Below are 8,026 nucleotides of genomic sequence, written 5' to 3'. Positions count from 1 at the left end.
ACTTCTTTCTGTTCTGTTTGTTCAACTAAAAGAGTTGAAACTTAGTTTTGATTGAGCCGTTCTGAAACACTCTTTCTGTAGAAAATGCAAGTGGAGATTCGGAGCGCTAAGAGGGTAATAGTGGAAAAAGGAATGTCTCCAAATATAAACTACACAGAATCATTCTGTGAAACTTATTTCTGATCTGTGCATTCAGCTAACAGAGTTAAACCATACTTTTGATTGAGCAGATCTGAACACTATTTCTGTAGAAAATGCAACTGGACATTTGGAGCGCTAAGAGAGTAGTAGTGGAAAAAGGAATATATTCAAATATAAACTACACAGAAGCATTCTGTGAAACTTCTTTCTGATCTGAGCATTCAGCTAACAGAGTTAAACCATACTTTTGATTGAGCAGTTTTGAAACACTCTGTCTGTAGAAAATGCAACTGGACATTCGTAGCGCTAAGGGGGTAATAGTGGAAAAAAGAATATGTTCAAATATAAACTACACAGAAGCATTGTGTGAAACTTCTTTCTGTTCTGTGCATTCAACTAACAGAGTTGAACCTTACTTTTGATTGAGCCTTTCTGAAACACTCTTTCTGTAGAAACTGCAATTGGACATTCTGAGGGCTAAGAGGCCTATATTGGGAAAAATAATATCTTCAAATAAAAACTACACAGAAGCATTGTGTGAAACTTATTTCTGATACGTTCATTAAGCTAACAGAGTTAAACCATACTTTTGATTGCGCAGTTGTGAACACTCTTTCTGTAGAAAATGCAAGTGGACATTCGGAGCGCTAAGAGGGTAATAGTGGAAAAAGGAATATATGCAAATATAAACTACACAGTAGCATTCTGTGAAAATTCTTTCTGATCTGTGCATTCAGCTAACAGAGTTAAACCATACTTTTGATTGAGCAGATCTGAACACTCTTTCTGTAGAAAATGCAAGTGGACTTTCGGAGCGCTAAGAGGGTAATAGTGGAAAAAGGAATATATTCAAATATAAACTACACAGTAGAATTCTGTGAAAATTCTTTCTGTTCTGTGCATTCAACTAACAGAGTTGAACCTTACCTTTGATTGAGCTGTTCTGAAACACTCTTTCTGTAGAAACTGCAATTGGACATGCTAAGCGCTAAGAGGCCTACATTGGGAAAAAGAATATCTTCAAATAAAAACTACACAGATGCATTCTGTGAAACTTATTTCTGATCTGTAAATTCAGTTAACAGAGATAAAACATAGTTTTGATTGAGCAGTTATGAAACACTCTTTCTGTAGAAAATGCAAGTGGAGATTCGGAGCGCTAAGAGGGTAATAGTGGAAAAAGGAATGTCTTCAAATATAAACTACACAGAATCATTCGGTGAAACTTCTTTCTGATCTGTGCATTCAGCTAACAGAGTTAAACCATACTTTTGATTGAGCAGATCTGAACACTCTTTCTGTAGAAATTGCAACTGGACATTTGGAGCGCTAAGAGCGTAGTAGTGGAAAAAGGAATATATTCAAATATAAACTACACAGAAGCATTCTGTGAAACTTCTTTCTGATCTGAGCATTCAGCTAACAGAGTTAAACCATACTTTTGATTGAGCAGTTTTGAAACACTCTGTCTGTAGAAATTGCAACTGGACATTCGTAGCGCTAAGTGGGTAATAGTGGAAAAAAGAATATGTTCAAATATAAACTACACAGAATCATTGTATGAAACTTCTTTCTGTTCTGTGCATTCAACTAACAGAGTTGAACCTTACTTTTGATTGAGCCGTTCTGAAACACTCTTTCTGTAGAAACTACAATTGGACATTCTGAGCGCTAAGAGGCCTATATTGGGAAAAAGAATGTCTACAAATAAAAACTACACAGAAGAATTGTGTGAAACTTCTTTCTGTTCTGTTTGCTCAAATAAAAGAGTTGAACCTTAGTTTTGATTGAGCCGTTCTGAAACACTCTTTCTGTAGAAAATGCAAGTGGAGATTCGGAGCGCTAAGAGGGTAATAGTGGAAAAAGGAATGTCTCCAAATATAAACTACACAGAATCATTCTGTGAAACTTCTTTCTGATCTGTGCATTCAGCTAACAGAGTTAAACCATACTTTTGATTGAGCAGATCTGAACACTCTTTCTGTAGAAAATGCAACTGGACATTTGGAGCGCTAAGAGAGTAGTATTGGAAAAAGGAATATATTCAAATATAAACTACACAGAAGCATTCTGTGAAACTTCTTTCTGATCTGAGCATTCAGCTAACAGAGTTAAACCATACTTTTGATTGAGCAGTTTTGAAACACTCTGTCTGTAGAAAATGCAACTGGACATTCGTAGCGCTAAGGGGGTAATAGTGGAAAAAAGAATATGTTCAAATATAAACTACACAGAAGCATTGTGTGAAACTTGTTTCTGTTCTGTGCATTCAACTAACAGAGTTGAACCTTACTTTTGATTGAGCCTTTCTGAAACACTCTTTCTGTAGAAACTGCAATTGGACATTCTGAGGGCTAAGAGGCCTATATTGGGAAAAATAATATCTTCAAATAAAAACTACACAGAAGCATTGTGTGAAACTTATTTCTGATACGTTCATTAAGCTAACAGAGTTAAACCATACTGTTGATTGCGCAGTTCTGAACACTCTTTCTGTAGAAAATGCAAGTGGTCATTCGGACCGCTAAGAGGGTAATAGTGGAAAAAGGAATATATGCAAATATAAACTACACAGTAGCATTCTGTGAAAATTCTTTCTGATCTGTCCATTCAGCTAACAGAGTTAAACCATACTTTTGATTGAGCAGATCTGAACACTCTTTCTGTAGAAAATGCAAGTGGACTTTCGGAGCGCTAAGAGGGTAATAGTGGAAAAAGGAATATATTCAAATATAAACTACACAGTAGAATTCTGTGAAAATTCTTTCTGTTCTGTGCATTCAACTAACAGAGTTGAACCTTACCTTTGATTGAGCCGTTCTGAAACACTCTTTCTGTAGAAACTGCAATTGGACATGCTAAGCGCTAAGAGGCCTACATTGGGAAAAAGAATATCTTCAAATAAAAACTACACAGATGCATTCTGTGAAACTTATTTCTGATCTGTAAATTCAGTTAACAGAGATAAAACATAGTTTTGATTGAGCAGTTATGAAACACTCTTTCTGTAGAAAATGCAAGTGGAGATTCGGAGCGCTAAGAGGGTAATAGTGGAAAAAGGAATGTCTTCAAATATAAACTACACAGAATCATTCGGTGAAACTTCTTTCTGATCTGTGCATTCAGCTAACAGAGTTAAACCATACTTTTGATTGAGCAGATCTGAACACTCTTTCTGTAGAAATTGCAACTGGACATTTGGAGCGCTAAGAGCGTAGTAGTGGAAAAAGGAATATATTCAAATATAAACTACACAGAAGCATTGTGTGAAACTTCTTTCTGATCTGAGCATTCAGCTAACAGAGTTAAACCATACTTTTGATTGAGCAGTTTTGAAACAGTCTGTCTGTAGAAAATGCAACTGGACATTCGTAGCGCTAAGTGGGTAATAGTGGAAAAAAGAATATGTTCAAATATAAACTACACAGAAGCATTGTATGAAACTTCTTTCTGTTCTGTGCATTCAACTAACAGAGTTGAACCTTACTTTTGATTGAGCCGTACTGAAACACTCTTTCTGTAGAAACTGCAATTGGACATTCTGAGCGCTAGGAGGCCTATATTGGGAAAAAGAATGTCTACAAATAAAAACTACACAGAAGAATTGTGTGAAACTTCTTTCTGTTCTGTTTGTTCAACTAAAAGAGTTGAACCTTAGTTTTGATTGAGCCGTTCTGAAACACTCTTTCTGTAGAAAATGCAAGTGGAGATTCGGAGCGCTAAGAGGGTAATAGTGGAAAAAGGAATGTCTCCAAATATAAACTACACAGAATCATTATGTGAAACTTCTTTCTGATCTGTGCATTCATCTAACAGAGTTAAACCATACTTTTGATTGAGCAGATCTGAACACTCTTTCTGTAGAAAATGCAACTGGACATATGGAGCGCTAAGAGAGTACTAGTGGAAAAAGGAATATATTCAAATATAAACTACACAGAAGCATTCTGTGAAACTTCTTTCTAATCTGAGCATTCAGCTAACAGAGTTAAACCATACTTTTGATTGAGCAGTTTTGAAACACTCTGTCTGTAGAAAATGCAACTGGACATTCGTAGCGCTAAGTGGGTAATAGTGGAAAAAAGAATATGTTCAAATATAAACTACACAGAAGCATTGTATGAAACTTCTTTCTCTTCTGTGCATTCAACTAACAGTGTTGAACCTTACTTTTGATTGAGCCTTTCTGAAACACTCTTTCTGTAGAAACTGCAATTGGACGTTCTGAGCGCTAAGAGGCCTCTATTGGGAAAAATAATATCTTCAAATAAAAACTACACAGAAGCATTGTGTGAAACTTATTTCTGATATGTTCATTAAGCTAACAGAGTTAAACCATACTTTTGATTGCGCAGTTCTGAACACTCTTTCTGTAGAAAATGCAAGTGGACATTCGGAGCGCTAAGAGGGTAATAGTGGAAAAAGGAATATATACAAATATAAACTACACAGTAGCATTCTGTGAAAATTCTTTCTGTTCTGTGCATTCAACTAACAGAGTTGAACCTTACTTTTGATTGAGCCGTTCTGAAACACTCTTTCTGTAGAATCTGCAATTGGACATGCTAAGCGCTAAGAGGCCTACATTGGGAAAATGAATATCTTCAAATAAAAACTACACAGATGCATTCTGTGAAACTTATTTCTGATCTGTAAATTCAGTTAACAGAGATAAAACATATTTTTGATTGAGCAGTTATGAAACACTCTTTTTGTAGAAAATGCAAGTGGAGATTCGGAGCGCTAAGAGGGTAATAGTGGAAAAAGGAATGTCTTCAAATGTAAACTACACAGAATCATTCGGTGAAATTTCTTTCTGATCTGTGCATTCAGCTAACAGAGTTAAACCATATTTTGATTGAGCAGATCTGAACACTCTTTCTGTAGAAAATGCAACTGGACGTTTGGAGCGCTAAGAGCGTTGTAGTGGAAAAAGGAATATATTCAAATATAAACTACACAGAAGCATTCTGTGAAACTTCTTTCTGATCTGAGGATTCAGCTAACAGAGTTAAACCATACTTTTGATTGAGCAGTTTTGAAACACTCTGTCTGTAGAAAATGCAACTGGACATTCGTAGCGCTAAGTGGGTAATAGTGGAAAAAAGAATATGTTCAAATATAAACTACACAGAAGCATTGAATGAAACTTCTTTCTGTTCTGTGCATTCAACTAACAGAGTTGAACCTTACTTTTGATTGAGCCGTTCTGAAACACTCTTTCTGTAGAAACTGCAATTGGACATTCTGAGCGCTAAGAGGCCTATATTGGGAAAAAGAATGTCTACAAATAAAAACTACACAGAAGAATTTTGTGAAACTTCTTTCTGTTCTGTTTGTTCAACTAAAAGAGTTGAACCTTAGTTTTGATTGAGCCGTTCTGAAACACTCTTTCTGTAGAAAATGCAAGTGGAGATTCGGAGTGCTAAGAGGGTAATAGTGGAAAAAGGAATGTCTCCAAATATAAACTACACAGAATCATTCTGTGAAACTTCTTTCTGATCTGTGCATTCAGCTAACAGAGTTAAACCATACTTTTGATTGAGCAGATCTGAACACTCTTTCTGAAGAAAATGCAACTGGACATTTGGAGCGCTAAGAGAGTAGTAGTGGAAAAAGGAATATATTCAAATATAAACTACACAGAAGCATTTTGTGAAACTTCTTTCTGATCTGAGCATTCAGCTAACAGAGTTAAACCATACTTTTGATTGAGCAGTTTTGAAACACTCTGTCCGTAGAAAATGCAACTGGACATTCGTAGTGCTAAGTGGGTAATAGTGGAAAAAAGAATATGTTCAAATATAAACTACACAGAAGCATTGTATGAAACTTCTTTCTGTTCTGTGCATTCAATTAACAGAGTTGAACCTGACTTTTGATTGAGCCTTTCTGAAACACTCTTTCTGTAGAAACTGCAATTGTACCTTCTGAGCGCTAAGAGGCCTATATTGGGAAAAATAATATCTTCAAATAAAAACTACACAGAAGCATTGTGTGAAACTTATTTCTGATATGTTCATTAAGCTAACAGAGTTAAACCATACTTTTGATTGCGCAGTTCTGAACACTCTTTCTGTAGAATATGCAAGTGGACTTTCGGAGCGCTAAGAGGGTAATAGTGGAAAAAGGAATATATTCAAATATAAACTACACAGTAGAATTCTGTGAAAATTCTTTCTGTTCTGTGCATTCAACTAACAGAGTTGAACCTTACTTTTGATTGAGCCGTTCTGAAACACTCTTTCTGTAGAAACTGCAATTGGACATGCTAAGCGCTAAGAGGCCTACATTGGGAAAAAGAATATCTTCAAATAAAAACTACACAGATGCATTCTGTGAAACTTATTTCTGATCTGTAAATTCAGTTAACAGAGATAAAACATATTTTTGATTGAGCAGTTATGAAACACTCTTTCTGTAGAAAATGCAAGTGGAGATTCGGAGCGCTAAGAGGGTAATAGTGGAAAAAGGAATATATTCAAATATAAACTACACAGTAGAATTCTGTGAAAATTCTTTCTGTTCTGTGCATTCAACTAACAGAGTTGAACCTTACCTTTGATTGAGCCGTTCTGAAACACTCTTTCTGTAGAAACTGCAATTGGACATTCTAAGCGCTAAGAGGCCTACATTGGGAAAAAGAATATCTTCAAATAAAAACTACACAGATGCATTCTGTAAAACTTATTTCTGATCTGTAAATTCAGTTAACAGAGATAAAACATAGTTTTGATTGAGCAGTTATGAAACACTCTTTCTGTAGAAAATGCAAGTGGAGATTCGGAGCGCTAAGAGGGTAATAGTGGAAAAAGGAATGTCTTCAAATATAAACTACACAGAATCATTCGGTGAAACTTCTTTCTGATCTGTGCATTCAGCTAACAGAGTTAAACCATACTTTTGATTGAGCAGATCTGAACACTCTTTCTGTAGAAATTGCAACTGGACATTTGGAGCGCTAAGAGCGTAGTAGTGGAAAAAGGAATATATTCAAATATAAACTACACAGAAGCATTCTGTGAAACTTCTTTCTGATCTGAGCATTCAGCTAACAGAGTTAAACCATACTTTTGATTGAGCAGTTTTGAAACACTCTGTCTGTAGAAATTGCAACTGGACATTCGTAGCGCTAAGTGGGTAATAGGGGAAAAAAGAATATGTTCAAATATAAACTACACAGAATCATTGTATGAAACTTCTTTCTGTTCTGTGCATTCAACTAACAGAGTTGAACCTTACTTTTGATTGAGCCGTTCTGAAACACTCTTTCTGTAGAAAATACAATTGGACATTCTGAGCGCTAAGAGGCCTATATTGGGAAAAAGAATGTCTACAAATAAAAACTACACAGAAGAATTGTGTGAAACTTCTTTCTGTTCTGTTTGCTCAAATAAAAGAGTTGAACCTTAGTTTTGATTGAGCCGTTCTGAAACACTCTTTCTGTAGAAAATGCAAGTGGAGATTCGGAGCGCTAAGAGGGTAATAGTGGAAAAAGGAATGCCTCCAAATATAAACTACACAGAATCATTCTGTGAAACTTCTTTCTGATCTGTGCATTCAGCTAACAGGGTTAAACCATACTTTTGATTGAGCAGATCTGAACACTCTTTCTGTAGAAAATGCAACTGGACATTTGGAGCGCTAAGAGAGTAGTATTGGAAAAAGGAATATATTCAAATATAAACTACACAGAAGCATTCTGTGAAACTTCTTTCTGATCTGAGCATTCAGCTAACAGAGTTAAACCATACTTTTGATTGAGCAGTTTTGAAACACTCTGTCTGTACAAAATGCAACTGGACATTCGTAGCGCTAAGTGGGTAATAGTGGAAAAAAGAATATGTTCAAATATAAACTACACAGAAGCACTGTATGAAACTTC

Source organism: Symphalangus syndactylus, chromosome 15 (assembly GCF_028878055.3).
Source record: "Symphalangus syndactylus isolate Jambi chromosome 15, NHGRI_mSymSyn1-v2.1_pri, whole genome shotgun sequence".
Taxonomy (NCBI): Eukaryota; Metazoa; Chordata; class Mammalia; order Primates; family Hylobatidae; genus Symphalangus; species Symphalangus syndactylus.
Note: the sequence above shows the minus strand (reverse complement) of the source record.